The sequence below is a fragment of the Parasteatoda tepidariorum genome, chromosome 8, assembly GCF_982258835.1.
Source record: "Parasteatoda tepidariorum strain Cologne lab strain chromosome 8, Ptep-v5.0, whole genome shotgun sequence".
Classification (NCBI taxonomy): domain Eukaryota; kingdom Metazoa; phylum Arthropoda; class Arachnida; order Araneae; family Theridiidae; genus Parasteatoda; species Parasteatoda tepidariorum.
The window spans coordinates 28,558,203-28,578,663 of record NC_141762.1 but is presented as its reverse complement, the minus strand read 5'-3'; the positions used below and the strand labels follow the sequence as shown (position 1 = coordinate 28,578,663).

The 20,461-nt window shown below is 28.6% G+C and overlaps 1 protein-coding gene and 1 long non-coding RNA gene across 10 annotated transcripts in view; both read right to left on the bottom strand.

Annotated features, from left to right (window-relative positions):
- LOC107438772 (uncharacterized) overlaps positions 1-20,461 on the bottom strand; it is a 572,328-nt gene that overhangs the window by 65,300 nt on the left and 486,567 nt on the right. The gene's annotated exons all lie outside the window — the stretch shown is intronic.
- Positions 2,847-5,524, bottom strand: LOC147806034 (uncharacterized). Its single transcript, XR_015428690.1, has 2 exons — positions 4,075-5,524; positions 2,847-3,260 (listed from the first exon to the last, which is right to left on the bottom strand). It is a non-coding gene; the product is annotated as an uncharacterized LOC147806034 (long non-coding RNA).

Here is a 20,461-nt window from a genome sequence, read left to right as displayed (position 1 = left end):
CGATTGATATATATCAGGAATATAGTGTAGTTTATCCTTATTTACATCTAACAACCGTTCATTTCGCAAGTAAATATTTATATTTTGATATAATGGAATAAAAACTCACACACTAATATCTAGCGAGATCTATAAAAATAAACCAAGAAAAAAATTCTGATTGGTAATTCAAAGATGGACATTATTTAAGGTTTACCTAAATGAAAATTGTTACTGTAACAGTTAAAAAAAAAAAAATACTTGGGAACAGAAGAAATAGTTTTGTCTGTTACTTTTGAGTTTAAAATAAAAACTAAAGCATTATCTTATTAGACGATTGATACATATCAGAAATAGTGTAGTTTATCGTTATTTACAATTTAGAACAATTTATTTGTATCTATATTTTAATACAATTGAATTAAAACAAACACTAATACCTAGAGAGATTTCTAAAAATAAAACGAGATCTAACAAGGAAAAAAAATCCCAATTCGTACTTCAAGGATAGGCATTATTCAAGGTTTACTGAAAGGATAATTATTGCTATAACAGTAAAAAGAAGTTACTTAAAAAACACAGGAAATAGTTTCATCTGTTCCTTTTAAGTTTAAAGTAAAAACTAAAGCCGTTGACTTATTAAACGATTGAGACATATCAGAAAAAGTGATAGTTTATCCGTATTTACATTTTACAACCGTTCATTTGTATTTATATTTCAGTACAATAGAATAAAAACAAACACTCTAATACCTAGAGAGATTTCTAAAAATAAAACGAGAGCTACCGAGAAAAAAAATCACTAATTGGTAATTCAAGGATGGTCATTTTTCAAGGTTTACTGAAAGGAAAATTATTGCTATAACAGTAAAAAAAATTACTTAAATAACACAGGAAATAGTTTCATCTGTTCCTTTTGAGTTTAAAAACTCAAGCAGTTGACTTATTAAACGATTGAGATATATCAGAAAAAGTGCTAGTTTATCCGTATTTACACTTTACAACCTTTCATTTGTATTTATATTTCAGTACAATTGAATAAAAACAAACACTCTAATACCTAGAGAGATTTCTAAAAATAAAACGAGAGCTACCGAGAAAAAAAATCACTAATTGGTAATTCAAGGATGGTCATTTTTCAAGGTTTACCTGAAGGAAAACTATTACCATAACAGTTTTAAAAAAAAGAGAAGAAAAATAATTCAAAACACAGAATAAATAAATATCTTTAAAAAAACGCACGCAAAAAGAAGAAGGAAGTATATTTAACGAACGACAACAAATATAATTTTAGAGGAATAAACATGTTTTATCGCATCAATCCACACGTGTATCCTTCAGTAGAATAACTTTTGAAGTGACCGTGACCCACATTTAAACCCGATAAGCATATCAGTTGATTTCTCTCATTTTTTGAAGGAAATTCACAAAAAATGCAACATTTTTTTCTTCTTTATGGTATAAAATTGTCAAAATTTATCAATAATGCTTGCATATCATCTTCAAGGTTAGTATTCAAGATATGAATGTGAAAAGAATTGGATTCACAGGAAAAAAAAGGTCATTTTATTTATTGTAAATTTGTTTGTCAATAAAAAAAAATACGATAACTGCATAATCATGGTACTAAGTACAAAATAAAAGATAACATGTTGTAATATTTTTCTCAAATATTAATCTTTGCACAAAAAATTAATGTTATCAATACATTTTTCTACAACTAAACAAAAAAAAAATCTATGAATATTTTTTGAGATTTGTTTTAAAATCGATATAAAATAATAAATGAAAAATAGCATGTTACTAATTTATATATTATTATATGTAAATTAATGCATTTAGATTAAAATAATATTTTTTTAAATACAGACTAGTATTTGTCCTGAATCTTTTATTATTGCAGTTTAATATTTATATAAGAAATTTACGTAAGATATGCTTCATTTCTTTTTGAATAAAATCATAAAATTGATCAGTAAATTGCATATTAATCTTATAAGCATTTAGGGTACCATATATAAAATGTAAATAGAAAAAAAAACGTACTTCCAAGAAATTTTTTTTTTAAAAAATATTAAAAGTATTAAATAGTAGGGCAATAGGGGATACAAATAATTAACAGGGGGATTTTGCATATCGTTACGGTTTTCGACTAATGCTATTTGAGATTCATGACTTCGACAGCGCATGAGCAACATTTCAAGAGTAAATAAAAATTAGGGTTGCAGTTGACAACTCATCAATTATAAGTAGCAAATTGATACATTGGTGATTTAAAACTAAGCAAAACTTCTAACAAGATAGCACAGCCTTTTGACTACAACCCGGCAAGAAAAGGTCTCTCAAAATAAAGCATAAATGCGTCGAAATAGCTCTGAAACAAATAATAGTCGAATTGGAAAACCCCATACCTATATAATTAAAACAACATGTACTTTTTTTTTTTTTTTTTTTTTTTAGCAGAATGCATTAGGAAGAAGAAATGTGCAAGAGAGATAGATGTTCATTGGCTGCTGGCAAGATTCGAAACAAGAACCTCGGGGCTCATAGTAGAAAGCAGTATCCACAATAGTTGTATTGTGAGCAAAATAAAAAAACGGACCCCCTTGGATAACTTTTGATTTAATAATAGGATTCACGTTCTAGAACTCAATCTTAATTATTCCAAGGGGAGACCTCAAACATGCTAATTAGTCAGAGCAGACGAAATTAGATACAAAAACTTACTTTCGCTGAATTAACATACTTTTATTTGTTGATGGATTCGGATTTCTGATCCCCAAAATATAGGGGTAAAATATATGGGAAACATGATTCCAATAGTTCGGTCAGGAGAGCGGACCAAAGTTTGGACTCCTTAATGATAATTTTACTTTTTGCGAGTGTGGCCATGTCCCCATACCGTCGCCATGCCTCGAGAACTTTTTAAGAAAATTGAAACACTTTTGAGCAAAATTATAAAATTCGCTTATTCAGAGATAGTTATCCATGTAAAAAATTACTTTTAGTAAATATTTATTAAACTAAACTAAACTCAGCGGCGCGACAGCCCATAGAGGGCCAAGGCCTACTGTGCCCATCTCAGTTTTCCTGACCTTGGGCTCTGGGGTGCAGGAGCAGATGTTCCGGTCAGGTGGTCAGCCGAACGCGGAACCCCCAGTGTTTAGTTCCCAAGCATGCTTGGTACTCATTTATCGACCCACTGAAGGGATGAAAGGCTGAGTCAACCTTGCCCGGCCCGAGAATCGTACCAGGAACCTGTGGCACGACAGCGCAAAGCGCTACCGCTCAGCCACCGGGCGTCAGTAAATATTTATTATCTCATTTAATAATAGTCAAAAAGTTTTTGAATTGCAAGGTGTACAATTGATACATCATTTTAAAGAATGTAATTTTACATTGCAAAATAAAAAATTTGAGTGAAATCGGTCGAAAGATTTCTGAGTAATCGAATTTTAAAAAATAGCACTTTTGTGCACTGTACATTCTAGTCTAGGAAGAGTTAGAAAGCCTTTTATAGAGGTCGCTGCAATGACACAACCCTTTCTTACTGTGAAGATTTAGACCACTGTCATTCGGTCTAGGTTTGGGTCTTAAGTTCGTTCAATATGAAACTCTATGGTTTTATTTATATTGTTCCATTTTGGTAGTTTTAAAACGCGTTAAACTTAGAATGCACCAATATTGGTGAGTGCTAAAGTTAGTTTCCTATGTCGCACATGGTGTAAAACCTATTAAAAATACTTAAGTTTCGCGTTTCAATCACCAACGTACCGTCATCGGACCAACAGATCATCAACACTAAAAACATAAAAAGATATAAAAAAAATTGACTTTATTGGCACGTACCTCTCAAACTAATAAAACTATTTGCTACACTTACAACATAAACTATCATATTATAGTAAAGCAAAATGAATCGGATTAACTGTAACGTGGACCACATAATATATCAACTCCCTCATTTTACATCATCTTCTAATGAAACAACTCAGGTTCAAATCCCGTCAATGACTGGTAAGCTTGTTTACCGTTCCCGGCTCTCATCAACCAGAGTGTTATTTATATTGGTAGAAGGGTCATCGGGTTAGTTACCCCTTACCGTACTAAACATGGAGGTGTGGGTTAGCGCTTGGTCCATTAGTTCCTTTGTCTTCTGAGATAAGTTCAGGTTAAGGAATGATATATAATCGCAAATCGGACATCGATTCAATGCCGGCGATAAAAAAAAAAAAAAAAAAAAAATGGGAAGCAAAATTTTAAAAATTTGTCAAAAACTTAGGTTTACCCTGACGTAGAATTCAAGCAATTAAAAAAAAAAAGAGATTAAGTTTAGAAAACTTTAGAAAATGTAACAAAATTTTTTTAACTCTTTAAAGTCTAGTCACTTAACTCTTCAGTAGTTAAACAAACTGAGACAAAAAAGTAACAGCCACCCAGAAAAAATGATGCCGAATCTCATGAATTGGTAATGCAATTACTCGTCAGTCCAAAAAATGCAATGCAATTTCGTTTAACTTCACTTCATTGATTGAAAAAGGAAATTTACAATTTACAGCGAAAAAAAGTTTCCTTATGTATTAACGATTTCTTTTACAAGCTATTAGTTTTTTCTACACTTCATACGCTGTAACAAAAATCCTGGTACAAATTACGCACCGGTACTTTGGGAGCATCATCCGTAAGATCCATTTTACAATAAAATATTATGCCGTAGTTTTCACAGTAATATTTATTTAATTAGAGTGATACAGTGATTTTATGATAATTATTACTGAAAGAATTACAGTATCTCAGATTTTTTTGTTCCGTAACATGTTCCGGTAAAAATGGATTTTACGGTAATAAGTACCGGCACCCTGAGTGCCGTTATATCCGGAATTTTTTACTGTGTGTTTAAAAGAATTATCATTTTTGAGCGTTAACTTATTTGAATGCTATTCAGTGTAAAGATATAAATATAATATTTATATAAGAGTAGTTAAAGATTTTTTTAATTTATTATGAAAACAAGCTTTTGCTTAAAGTAATTAAAAATTTTGATGTAATACTATTAAACGTATTAAGTAAAGAAAAATTTTTTTTTTAAGAAGTCAACAAGTTTTATCAAAAATTTGTTAAGTAATGCCCTTTTTGGTTGTGCTAAATTGCTAGTTCTGTAAAATACAGATTTATTTTTTCAATGCATGCATTGCGAAATTTTTTTTAAAAATAGCGAATAATATAGAATTTGCTCTTTTTAAAAACAATGAAATAGTATTTCAAAATTTTTTTATTACAAAATTGAAAAATAAGACTCGAGTGATAAAACTATTATTATTCTATCAATATTTGAATGATTAATCTCGGATTATTTTACTGATATCTAAGAGATAAAGCTTATGCTATTTTATTCATACTCGAACGATAAAAATCATTTTATGTTATTATAATATCAGTGGCAATGCTAGTTTTGTGTTATTTTACGCAGAATTGGAGATCTAACCTACATAATGTTACTTTCACTTGAATAAAGAAAAATTACTTCGTATTCTTTCAAACATACTTGAAAGATCTAACCAACATTATTTTACTCTTACTTGACTGAAAAAAATTGCTACGTATTCTTTCACTCATACTTGAAAGATCGAACCGATTTTATTTTACTCTTACTTGAATGAAAAAAATTGTTTCGTATTATTTTACTCTTACTTAAATGAAAAAAATTGTTTCGTATTCTTTCACTCAGACTTGAAAGATCGAACCGATTTTATTTTACTCTTACTTGAATGAAAAAAATTGTTTCGTATTCTTTCACTCATACTTGAAAGATCGAACCGATTTTATTTTACTCTTACTTGAATGAAAAAAATTGTTTCGTATTCTTTCACTCATACTTGAAAGATCGAACCGATTTTATTTTACTCTTACTTGAATGAAAAAAATTGTTTCGTATTATTTTACTCTTACTTAAATGAAAAAAATTGTTTCGTATTCTTTCACTCATACTTGAAAGATCGAACCGATTTTATTTTACTCTTACTTGAATGAAAAAAATTGTTTCGTATTCTTTCACTCATACTTGAAAGATCGAACCGATTTTATTTTACTCTTACTTGAATGAAAAAAATTGTTTCGTATTCTTTCACTCATACTTGAAAGATCGAACCGATTTTATTTTACTCTTACTTGAATGAAAAAAATTGTTTCGTATTCTTTCACTCATACTTGAAAGATCGAACCGACATTATTTTACTCTTACTTGCATGAAAAAAATTGTTTCGTATTCTTTCACTCATACTTGAGAGATCGAACCTACATAATTTTACTCTTTCTTGAATGAAAAAAATTGTTTCGTATTCTTTCACTCATACTTGAAAAGATCGAACCGACATTATTTTACTCTTACTTGAATGAAAAAAATTGTTTCGTATTCTTTCACTCATACTTGAAAGATCGAACCGACATTATTTTACTCTTACTTGATTGAAAAAAATTGTTTCGTATTCTTTCACTCATACTTGAAAGATCGAACCGACATTATTTTACTCATACTTGCATAAAAAAAAAATGTTTCGTATTCTTTTACTCATACAAGAAAGATCTAACCTACATTATTTTACTCTTACTTGAATGAAAAAAATTGTTTCCCATTCTTTCCACTCATACTTGAGAGATAAAACTCATATAACTTCACTAAAACTTAGGTTATTAAACATAAGTAATTTTAATAATAGTAGGGTGTTAATCAAATTCTTTCAAAATTATTATAACATAACACATTTATGTAATTAATAATCAGTATAATATGGCACAGAAATAATCTAGGCAAAAGAAAACTACTACAAAAATAAGGATAATTTCCATTTGTTCTCGAATTTTAAGGTATTAAAAACAATACTACGAATTTAATTCTAAGCAGTTTTCTTTCTTATTACGAGAATTTTCAAATCGAATGAATAATGCGCCGCAATTTATTATTCAGATAATACATATTCAAGAATTATGAATACAGAAAAAATAATAAAATAAAAAACTCGTAGCTTTTCCATGGTCCTGTGGGAAATTGAAGCTTAAAAAATTTCGTGAAGATCACAGAAGAAGGGGGATATCCCCCTCAGAATATTATTCCACTCATTTGAATTTTCATCATGTATGCGGGTGGGGTCGATGCTCTCAAGAGGGAATGGATGATTTTTAAAAATGGGGGGGGGGGGAAGTCGGGTGCACTAAAGAACAGGTACAGTTGATATGGGGAGGGGGTAAAAAAAAAGTAGGTGGGGCCCTAGAAGTGAAATATCTTTTGGATGCCACCTCCTCGTTGAATACGCCCCCACCTTCATTGCTGTTTTTTTGGTAATATTAGGGGGGGGGGGGCTGTAACAGGATTGAAGAAGGTTCTTTGCATCACTTCAAAAACTTATTAAAACTTAAAAATATAAAAGATTTGCAGCGTGACTTTATCCTCAGTTGCACAGAGAAAAAAATCTGGAAGTGATCCAAAATTCATTTAACTAAGTTAATTTCCTTTATTTTTTCTAAAATAAAATCTTAATTTTTTTCAATAAAACAAAACTAATTTAGCTAAGTAAGTTTTCCTCTAAAATAAAAATAAAATAATTTAGTTTTTAAATGAAACAGGAAGGTAACGTAAGAACAGAAATATGAAAACTATTGAAAACATTTGGAATACTAAATATAAATTAATTCAGCAATTGAATTTTTACGATTTATACTTCCATAATTACACAGAGCGTTGTTTCAGATTTTTTTTTCAAGCGGTCTGTTTCAGTGTATATATGAAAAATCTACTCATAATTTCGTGGAAAATCACAAAAACCAGTAATTTGTTCAACATTTTGTGAAGGTTCTGGTTTTGTGAATTAGAGAAATATCTACTCACAATTTTCTGAAACTAAAATTACCCTAAGGATTGAGTTGTTTTGGCAAGAATCCAGTTTTTTAAATATAAGTGACAAAAAAACTGCTTTGTGATAAACAAAACAACATGTTTCAAAATAATAAAGACATCATCGATTCAGTTTTTCAAAAGAAGAACTTTGTCACGGGTTTGATTTAATCAAAATAAAAATGTGAAGTGCCCGTTAACAGTTCTAATATTTCCAAAAATAACTCCTGTTATAAATTAAATTGTCAAATAAATGACCCCAAAACTCAAATAGAAGTAAGTCATTAGAAACCTTGGTTTAAGACCAAGATATCTGTTTCCAAGTTAATTCAAAATAGCAATTTAATTACTTAATTTTTATTTTCCGAGATGATTTCATGACCCCAGCCTACGTCACCAGATTCATAGTTGAAGACTATTATGCAAAGCCGATTAAGATTCAGGATTTTTAATTTCTGTTGTTTAATTAATGCTGTAGTGTTTAACACAAGAAATGTTCAATTTTTTCTTAATATCAAAAAATTTATTTATTTAATTTTCAATAAGATATCCGACACTGTTAGAAACATCTCTGTAGAAATGGTTAAATAGCAATTTATTTAATAGTTATTTTACCAAACTCAACCAAAACAGCCAAAATAACTATAAAAAAAGATGATATTCAAACTGCTAAGCGTGAGAAAAAACGTTAATTAATTGTTATTACCCAATATGGTTTAATAACCAGAATTCTATCCACGCCAACTAAGTTCACGTTATGAAGCCATTTTGTGCCGTGCAGCTGATACATAGCGTAGCTGAGAGGGCTAATCGGTTCATATCATGACCGGCGGAACAAGGGTTCGAACCCCAGCGTTGATAGCACAATAATTTTTCCATTCCCTCAATACATGAAAAATTTATAGTGTCTTGCACTCTTCAATGGGTTACCCTAGAAGAGTACTAGAATACGAAACTATCATTCATGCATAAATGGCGTCTTGTATTCAAGGATTTTTAACTGTACCAGTTGCAAATGGATTCAAAACCGTAAAGGTAAAAAAATGTTCCTAACCACAAACTTTATGGTTAATCGGATAGAAGGATTGCTGGCGGTTAATGAAAACTGTAACAGAATTAACTGCTACAGATAATGTGGATCATTAGAAAGAAATTAATAAGCTAAAACAAATGGCTTCCTGATAAGGTTAAGAGTAAAGTGTTCTTTTTCAATGCGACGTTGCATACATAAACTTGAGCGATTAGGTGATTAAATTTTTCCGAAACACGTGTTTCAGAAAGAAAAAAAAACTATTTTAGATAGTTCCCAAGAAATAGAACAACTCGTGTATGCACTTACACTTATTTTTGACTTGATATAATTAACATACGCATGTTTATGAAGATAATTCTGGAATAATAATTTTTCGATTAACTCGTGTTTGCACTTATATTTACTTTTGCGTTAATGTAATTTACATACGCATGTTTCTGATGAAAAATCTGGAATAATAATTATTTGATAAACTCGTGTAAGCACTCATGTTTATTTTGTATCTTCTTAGCACGTGTTTTGGAAGAAAGATTTGGCATAATAATAAGAAGAGATGCATTTATGCTTACACTTGAGTTAAATTATTTTTAGAAGTACTAATAATTTTTTTTTTTAAAAAAAAGCAATAAACTAATAACCGTGAACATTACAATGTATGTAAAATATAGCCATCTAGCATTGATGAGTGACGAAAAATGCAAATTTATTAGTTTAAGAAATATTTTTTTGTAGTTGTAGTTCAAATATATTTTTATATGTAAAATGCGAATAGACATGATTATTATGGGGAAAACAACTTATAAACTTGAAATTTTAGCTAAAATGTACTTGAATATCGTAAACGTTATTAATCTCATCAATCTTGGAAACTTATTCATTATAATAATTTTATCATTACAACAATGAACCTGTTTCGCATATTTACAATTTCTCTAGCCAAAAATGTATTAGTAAAATTATCGATGAGACTTGGGGTTACTACATGTTTTTTGAAACATGTAGTTTTTTATCTACTCTTTTATCATATTAGCTACTCATCAGGTTTTTTTCTTTATTATTATTTAATCACAACATTCTTAAAAAATTTTCTTCAAAAAAATTTCTTTTTTCAAAGATTATATTATTATTATTTTTATTTAATTTTTAATGGCAACATTAAAAGACCACTAAAGCAATAAATGCAAAGAAAAACAGAGAACAAACAAAAAACAAACATAAGAGAAAAGAAAACATAGATAAAAAGAGAAACTGCAGCGATAGTCTATAAATCCAAAAGACCCCTGGTTTCCAAGTAGCAGTCCATAAAAGAACATTTGGTTAAAGCTTGGCAAAGGATGAGATGGTCACCCATCCCAGATTACAAAGACTGCAAGTAGACCTTGAAATTCCAAAATATAAAAATTAAGGACAATATTGCTCCAAACTTAAGGACAATTTAAGGATGCTAATTCTCTAAGGGGAGCAATTTGTATAATACCAACATGGACTCGCAGACATACAATTGGTTATAGTTCTAGTAGTTCCTGCACTTAGTGGAAAAAGAAACATTTTTAAAAAGAAGTTAAGCTAAAATTTATTTATTTTTACAAAGGAAGGGAGAAAATAATCGAAATATGGAAAATCGGTAAGTAGTAGAAAAATACGAGGATTCTTTTGTGAAAAACAGTAGAGCAGTGTTTTCCAAACTTATGACTTTTGTGTACCCTTTCTAAATTTTTCGTAACGCTGTGTACCACAAATAAAAAAAAATGAATGCATTTTTTTTAAAAATATGTTTACTTTTCTTTTTGGTACAAAGTTTCCGGTAAAAAATTCTTAAATTTTGGTAAAAAAACTCCATGTTAGGGATAAAAATTATATTCTATTAAAATAATCAAAATAAGTAGAATTTATTACAAACCTTTACTATAAAAAAATTGCCCAAATTTAAAAATCACAACTGACTGTTGACACCACTAATTATTAACTGTTAACTTTGTAAAAAGTATCAAAGGAAAAATACGTAATCGTAAATTTTCATGGCTGGATTTGTTTTTAAATAAAATTTTTTGAAATTTTCGTTTGTTGCAAGATATTTCGCATAAGAACGCGCACCCCCGCTAAACTGTTCCCGTACCTCTGGGGGTACGCGTACCACACTTTGGGAAACACTGCAGTAGAGTATGATATGATGAGGTAGAGAAGGATGAAGAGAGAGTAGAGAGATGGGAGCTTTTTATGTATTTCTTCCACATCGAATGCTTTTATGCCATCAAATCAAGGGTAATTGTCTCTAATATTTGGAGTAGATTAACATCGTACTTGAAGCGCTATGAAGACTTTGTCGTTTCATTTTGTTACTTACTTTGTGTCATGGCAGATAGCAAAATTTTTGAATTTTGAAATTTCTTCAAATCCTTTTTAGATAAATAACATGTTTTCTTCCAGTTAACTTCAACAAAAATTTGGAAAATCACAAAAATTTCAGTACATTCATTTTATTTTATTTTATAACCGTCGTTGAACAGCCGACCCAATTTTGGGTTTACCACTAATAATGCTCAACTGCGTAGTCTAGTAATTTTGAACCAATCCAGAACGCAAGGAAACTCCTGGATCAGTACTCCCAGAGGTTTGATTTGTCGGGGCAGTTTTTCCCAAAGTGTGGTACGCGGACCCCTAGGGGTACGGGAGCAGTTTAGCGGGGGTCCGCGTTCTTATGCGAAATATCTTGCAACAAATGAAAATTTAATATTTTTTTTTAAAAAAACAAAGCTAGCCATGAAAATTTACGATTAAATTTTTCTATTGGCTATTTTGTGCAGATTTAATAGTTAATAACAAGTGGTGTCAACACCCAGTTGTGATTTTTTACTTTTGTGCAATTTTTTTTATCACAGCAGCTGTTATCACAGCAAAAACAATATCATCCTTCTCACTGATGCAAATAAACTTATTAAAAAAAACTTGTACCAAAAAATAAAAATAAATGTATTTTTAAAAAAATTCATTCATTTTCTTATTAGTGGTACACAGATTTACCAAAAATTTAGAAAGGGTACACAAAAGTCATAAGTTTGGGAAACACTGTGTTAGGGGAACATGGAGGACTTTGTGACTCAGCAGATTTATTGTGAACCAGTCCCCATTTACTACACGGGGAGTCTTCGGCCATCGGGGATCGATCCCACGACCTTTTGGACACGTCAGGACAACTTCGAGCCCTGTTGAAACTATGCGGAAATGGTGTAAGTGAGACAGTCAGTGGCGAGTTTAAACTTAGCCTCTATTTTATGCCTGAGCCATTTTGAGATTACAGATAATTTGTCTATCCAAGACTCTTGAATTGTTCTAACAGTAAGACTCGTTTAAAACTCATCAGACTATTTATTTTTGATTAATCGTTTTATTCTTCCAAAAGCTACAAAGGAAGGAGATGTTTGCATGACCAGTTTTGACCAGTGAATCGGCAATCATTATTGTTACACTTAAATAAATACATAAATAACATTTAAATAATTGTATGCCCACTGTTCGTAAACTATATCAAATGTATATATAATGTTATTAAACTATGCCAAACTTATACCTAATATGACTAAACGATGCAAAATGTATGGCTAAAATTAGTAAACTAAGCCAAATGTGAGCATAATCTTTTAAAATATGCCACATGTGTGCCATAATGTTAGTAAACTAACTACGTCAAATGTATGCCTAATATAAGTTAACTAAAACAAATGTGTGTTAAACTATGCCAAATGTATGACTAATGTTAGAACATGGAGAACAAACGTGAAAAGGTCTCTCACGAAGAAGCAATACATCTCTATCTCTCTAGTTATAAAAAATAATAATAAAATCACATATTTTTGAAATGTTTACTATTTTAAAACATAACATATGAGAAATTTTTAATACGAATAAAAAACGATAATAAAATTTACCAAATACATAAAAAGAGTAAAAACAAAAGCAATTTTTTTTAAAATTTGTATAAAAATTATGTCTTTTAGAATCTGAATATTATGCCTTTCAAAAACATTCTCCTAGATTTTATATGCTGGGATGAGGATCAAGATCAACTAAAAGCTTAAAATAACCGATGTCGTAATAAAAATTTAGGATTAAATTTCAATTTTTTAGAAATAAAAAAGAAAAAAAAAAGAAAAAGAAGAGACTTAGAGACCGGTCTAATTTTTGGTGCAGCAATTCTTAGCGCCAAGAAATAGAGGGGTCTAAAAAAGAAAATCACTTCGAGCACTTGCTGGAAAAGACACACACAGTGCAATATGAGCAGCAACGGGGCCAAAGTGTAGCGGATCATAGATTTCGACGTTAAGACATAAATTTTTTAGCCTTTGCCCCCACGTGACTAGAATCTGAAGACGACTAGAAAAAAAAAAAAAACATTGTACTATTTCTTTAGCCATTTCTCTTCGCTCTCTCTTTTCTCTGATCTGTACATTTTTTTTTCTGAAAGTTAAAAAAAAAAAAAAAAAAAAAAAAAAAAACACGACGGAAGGAACTTAGCACCCAACTCGGACAAACGAAAGATATATTTTCATACAGTTTATACTTATATGTTTAGAGAACTTTTTAGATTTTAATAAAATCAAGCTTCATAGTCTTGTGCATTAGTTGAGCTTGCATCCCTAATTTGTGATTTACAGTTTTTTACTAATTTCGATCTATTTTTCATACATTTTGCAGAAGAGACCAAATCATATCCAATCATGCGGAAATAGTCAAAAATTTTTTACCCTGATAAAATTGGCATTTGAGAACTTCAGATATCCTTTTTTATATTTCAGTAAATTACGTCAATATTTTAAAGGAATTAAGAGATGATGCAGGTTTCAATGCGGTGACATTATTTTTATTTCTTTTTATTGTGCATTTTGGAGGGATTTTTTTTTGTGCATTTATTTTATTTTTCAAGCACTTTTAAAATTGTAAACAGTCTAATTTTGATAAAAAGTTACCTTTTTTTAAAAAAAATAGTATAGAGAGCCGCAGCTGTTCAGGGGAGCGAGCATTTGATTTCCGCTGAGGTGACCCAGGTTCGAATCCCAGCAGTGAATGGTTGATACGAATAACGTTCCCGGTTTGCACGATCACAGTGCTGACGTAAAATATAATTAGCGGAAGAAACATGAAAATATTTTAAAAATAAAAAAAATCAGAAAATATATCAATGTATGAAAACCCTTTAAATATCTTTATGCATGAAAGAGCTTTCAATATCTTCATATGTAAACAAGTTTTGAATATCTTTATATACAAACAAGTTTTGAATATCTTTATATAGATATCTACGAGTATATAATAATATTTCTTTTTAAATTTCCGATACTATATTCACAGGAAAGTATGATTTCGTAATAAAACAATAAAAGAAACTAACACACGTCATTCCCTTTAAATAGATTCAAACCCAAACGTTAAATATCTCGATAATAAAAAGTAATAAAAAACTTAAACCACTTTTTAAAAAAAAAAAAAAAGAAAGATTTTTATATTTATATATTTACGTAACATAATCTCAGAATTGGAATAGGATTAATAAATAAAATACATCTACATTTCTTTATACTATTATCTGTTCAGATTTTTCAAGGTTTATGAAAAAAAAAAAAACTAATTAATTTCAATGTTCAGATAAGCTAGAGTAGCCCACAGAAGAACACCCCGAGTCCTAAATTTAGGCCGCTGGCCATTAGTTGGGTGCACTTAAGCAACTAAGCGCATTATATCACCACACATATACTCATCGCATTACTAAAGAAAGAATTTGCAATAAAAAAATATTTATATTAAAATACACGTAGCAAATGACAAAAATACAGAGTATAAAAAAAGTTAAAAGGCGTGTGAACATATTTGGTTGCCAACCAGTCGGTTATTAAAAAATGAAGGTTGTTTAAGCTGCTCAACGTCAAACGTATTTCATTCCTAATGAGTTCAACAGAAGAAATGAGAGGGGGAAAAAATGGGAAGAAATGGTAAGTATTTATCTACATAACTCATTTCCGGAAAACATTTTCTTTATGAAGGAAGTACCTGTACAGCGTACGATTACACTTACGAGTGATACAATACTACTCTTATCGGAAAGGAATTATATAATGAGGTATTTGCTTGATAAATGCATGAAAGCAAATCAGGAAAGAAAAAAAAACTATTTACATTCAAAGCATTGAAAGTAAAATGTGTAGATAAACATCATTAAACTTTTAGATTATGAGTGGGTTTTTTTTAAGATTGTTTTTTAAAGTAGAGTTAGTTTTTAATTTGTGTATCTTAATGTTTTGATGAGGTTACGTGAATAGCATACACGCTGGAGTTGGACAAAAAGAATTAACAACGTGATTCAAATTAAAAGAATTCTGTTCATATATAATTTTTCCTTTTCGAATCACCGGATTCAATAATCAACAACTTAAGTTAGCACTGCTGCCTCAGGTTCAAAATGTATTTATAAATTTAATTCGAAAATGATCTAAATTAACCAAACTCAAATTAACAAAGAAAAGTAACTGATTTCGTTAGATGACTTTATAAATCTTGTACTGTAAATCGCACGTGTACAGTTTAAAACAGTTTTAAAACGTTCCAATTCTCAAACCTACTATAATAGTTAGAAAAAAAATGTAACGAAAGAATACTAATTAATCTTATATTTTGATTGTGAAATATTTCAACGCTGTTGATTGTTTGCAAAGTCCTAGTGAAGCTAGCACGTGGAAAATTAGCAATACAGTTTCAGATAAGAGCAATTATTAAATAAAAGCATAAAAGTAATTATTGTCAGTTATTATACTTTTATATAAAAAATAATTTTTTTTATTTCAAATGAAAAGTAATATTCTGGGTAATCATTTATCAGTAATGGGTAGATTACGCAATTTCTAACCGATTAGGCATATTTTAGAAAACGAAAACAAAAACGTATAAACTTTTTTGATCGAGATTTTAAATTTGATTCACTTTCAAATTAACGATGAGACTTTCATTTAGTTCATGATGATTTCATAATTTACGCAATTCAGAATGTATGAAAACATTGTTCAAGAAACTATTGAAAAAAATTACCATAGTAAATATTTCATTAAATAATAAACAAATAAAAATATTTTAATTTCTTTTTTTCTATTTCTATTTTTTTTTCTTTTATAATGTTGTTTTCAAAGAAATTTTAAAAATATTTTTTCAATATAACAATGATTATAAAAAACATAAATACAATTTGGCACGGGAAAGTTTCGTTTGCTTAGCTTATTAAAAAATAGATTTGCTATTCATCAGAAAAAAAGGATCAAAAGTTAAGCTAATTGCAAGGAAGGACATAAATAATTTAAATTTTTTTATTCTCTATTTTTTATTTACGAAGTTTTCTTCAAATGCTATTTTTAAAGCGATATATTTATCATACTTCAATATAATAATAAAAATAAACATAAAAACATTTTAGAATCAGAAAGTTTCGTTCTCTTAGCTTAAAGAAAAATATCTTTGCTATTTACAAGAAAAACAAGTTCAAAAGTTTTGTGAATGGTAAAGCAAGCGACGTTTACTTTTAATAATATTATTCTCTTTTTTCAATTCCTAATGCCATTTTTTCAGATAAGGTAACAATTTAAATACTGTAAAAAAATCTGTACAATTTACAGAAGAAAAAAAAACTGTCAGCTGATGCGACTAGAATACCTTTTATATCACAGAAAAATACTTTTATTTAAACCGGACGCCTGTTTTTTAATGCAGATAAGTACTGTTATTTTAGGAAACAAACTCTGTTATTTTAACAAAAAGACTTTATTTTTTAACAAAAACTTTAATTTAAGAGAGAAAAAAAGCATTTATGAAATAACTTTCCGTATTTTAGTCTGTGCAAGCGGAGGGTAAAATTCGAATGACCAGCCAATGCCGGGATTCAAACCCTGATCACTTTATTTCTGTCCTCTGAGTCACGTGAGCTCTTGTTTTTGGTTGTAAAGAAAATTTTTTATACTGTCTTTATCTTAAATGTCTTTCTTATGGAAATGTTGGGCAATTAAACTTACCGAAAACTTATGTCTAAAGACAGATAATAACGAGGTAGAGTATCAATTTAACAATAAAGTCGAAACGCAATTTTATTTATAAAAGATGTTCAAAGCCATTAAAATAATTTCTGAAAAGTAAGATTCATGTATAGAAAATAATCGTAAAATGATTTGGAAAAAAAAATAATTTGAAAGTTACCTTAAAGTATGCGAAATTGCAAGGCAAAAACTAGAATTTTAATTTACAGATATATATATATATATATATATATATATATATATATATATATAGATATATATATATATATATATATATATATATATATATATATATATATATATATATATATTACATACAACAAAACAACAAAATAACAACAAATATACAACAAAATAAATAAATACCAGAAAACACGAAGAAAGTTAAGAAAAACAATAAGTTTCATTTATTGCGCATAAGCAGCAAGTAAACAGAACTCATTAGATAAGTTCAAAATGAAGATAAAACAAAGGAAAATTATAGACATATGAAAAAAAAATGGTGGGGGGGAAATAATAATGAAAAAAATAACAAACTGATTAAAAAAAAAAAAAAAAAGAAGGATGAAATTTTTTAAAACAACCGGAAAATAAAAGATTTTCTCTTTTCATCAGCCCACACGATTATATCGGCAAAAAAGAGTGCTTATATATATATATATATATATATATATATATATATATATATATATATATATATATATATATATATATATATATATATATATATATATATATGGAGAATTTTTGCATAACTATTAAACCGTTTTTTTCTATAAAAAAATATGTTTTTTTTTACAGTTACTTTACAGAATTTGCAGTCATTTTTTTTTTTTTTTTTTTTTTTTTTTACAGTGGGAAGAATATAATGATATTTTCGTTATTTTAACGCTCTGTTTCTTTTATTTAATGAAAAAGATTCGTTATTTACAGTTAAAAAAACAAAACAAGAAAGATATATTACTAATCACAAAAAAAGTTTGCCATCAGTATAAACTATATTAATAATAAAAAAAAAGTCTTTAAAGACATCGAAATTGTTTTAGTTGAGGTAAAACTTTTGATACCGCAAAAAGAGAGAAAATAAAAGTATTCTGCTTCCTGCCTCATCAAATTTCTTCTTTAGTCTTTCATTAAATTCTACCTTTGATGAAGAGAGGTAAAAAAGCATGGATAGCAATCAGATAGAACATACAGAAAGTGATAGGGGAAGGTATACATTGTAATTATCGAAAGCTCAACAATACGCCCCCTCAATCAAAAGAAACTAAGTAGAATCACCCAAAGTTTTCTAAAAAAGATAACTTGCAACGAATTTTATTTTTTGATAAGATCATTTTCCACAAATATGTAACACTGAACTAGTTATAAGAACAAAGGTTAAGCTAAAACTGAAAAAACACAAATTAATAACGATAAAAATATAAGGTTTAAATCTAAGTTTTTTCTCACATATAAACATTTCAATTTTTATTAAAAAATTCATAACCTTAAATGCGTGATTTTTATATTAAAGTAGCTATTTAATTGATTAAATGGATTAATTAAGATTAATGAGAAGAAGTCAATTAAGAAATTAAATGTTTTGAATATGTGAGATTACAATGCGTTTCTCAATAACTTTAAAAAATATTCCACGTAAATTACGGGAGATTTTTAATTAATTTTGCAATAAATACATTTACTTTATATTTACTTAAGATTATACATAATAATGCATTATTTTACTTAATTTTTGATACATAAATGGTTGTAAATTAAATGAGATTAATAAATTAAATGAAAGCAATAAAAAGATGAAATATTTTGACTCTTATCTTGATGACAGAATATAAAAATCGACTGAATTAAAATTTTTATTGCTTAATGTTTCGAATTTAAATAATTTCAACTACTAATATTTTATAATAAAATTATTATCACATGTTTCCAAGCAATTTTTTTAATTAACTATATTAACTTACTGTATCAATTATTGCGTATAACTTGCGTATAACTTATAACAACTTATGACTACTTAGATTCGACGAATCAGTTAGCGGCGCTTTGCGCCGAATGCTGAGATTTCACCTATTCACTTCACATATTGCGTATAAAATTCAACACTATATTCGAAACCAATTGATTATTTCTGTTTCTTGTTTGATTCCAGAAATTCGAATCAATTGATTACAGAATCGGAATACTAAACAAGTTAAAACTGGATTTGAAAGGCATTAACAGATTTTATTTGATTCATTTTAATTTGTTATCAAACACTAATATATAAACTTATTTAAATTTCAAATATGTTTCGAAAAACGCATTAAGATAATCAGATTACAACAAACTAATAAAAATTAAAAGGATATATTAAACTAATTCAAACCAACTTAATAGAACAGTCGATTTTAATTTAGATAAATATGAAACTGAGTTTTTTTCCCGAATCAACATACAAAATTTTATTTTGACCGAGCAGTGTAGAATAAACTAATTCAAAATAACAAATTAAGATTAACAAATGAGAATAAACGATAAATTAACATATTCGAATCAGCTAACTAAATTTAAAAAAACAGATTAGGACTTATGGATTTTTATTTAGGTAAATATAAATCAGTGAATTTTATTTGTGCTATCTAATGCATATAAAATTTAAATCGAATCGACATATTGGAAGAAACCAATTAAAATCAACAGTTCAGAACAAACTAACTCAAAGCAAGAGATATAGGGACAAACTAATTAAAATCAACAAACCAAAATAATTGATTTTAATATAATAAGCAATATGAATTATTACTCTAGGTTAGGACTATTATTATTAATGCCAGTGAAAACTAACCTTGTATTTCTAAGAAGCAGTTATTACAGCCTATAATTAGAATGTCTAATAAATAATGAATTCAAACAAATCAATAGGTAAACCCACACAAAGGATAACATAATAACAATCTTCCCTTTCAGCCGGACAAACATATGCTTCATGTTTTGCATGTATGTAAAACAGACACAAAGTCTAACACCCGTTACATGTGAAGGCCAGGTAACGTATTTGCGGTTTATGCTCTTTTTGCGGTTAGAGGACGAATGGAGCTATAAGCTAGCTAACACTGAGTGTATAAAAAGAAGAGATTAGTTAATGGTGAAGAAGAATGGAAGACGATGGCTTTCTAAGAAATTATTTCTGGAAAGATTCCTTTTCTATATCATGAAGGTCGAATGCAGATGGACGACGTGTTCAGGTAGTGAATGTGGATCAGTGAGTTAGTTAACAATTAGTGGAGTACCGGATGTAGGTACGGTGGCGCTGCATCGAATGGGAATTAAACGAAAATAATGTATTATTAGAAAGGCCACAGACAGCAAAGATAACAGTTATTTAATGTAGCGGTTATATTTTTAGAACTGCTTCAAAAATAACGCATTATTTATAAAAAGTAACAGACTGATCGTTTACAAAAAATTTTTATTCGAATTTTTGTAAGTAGTTCAATAATAAATGTGAAATAA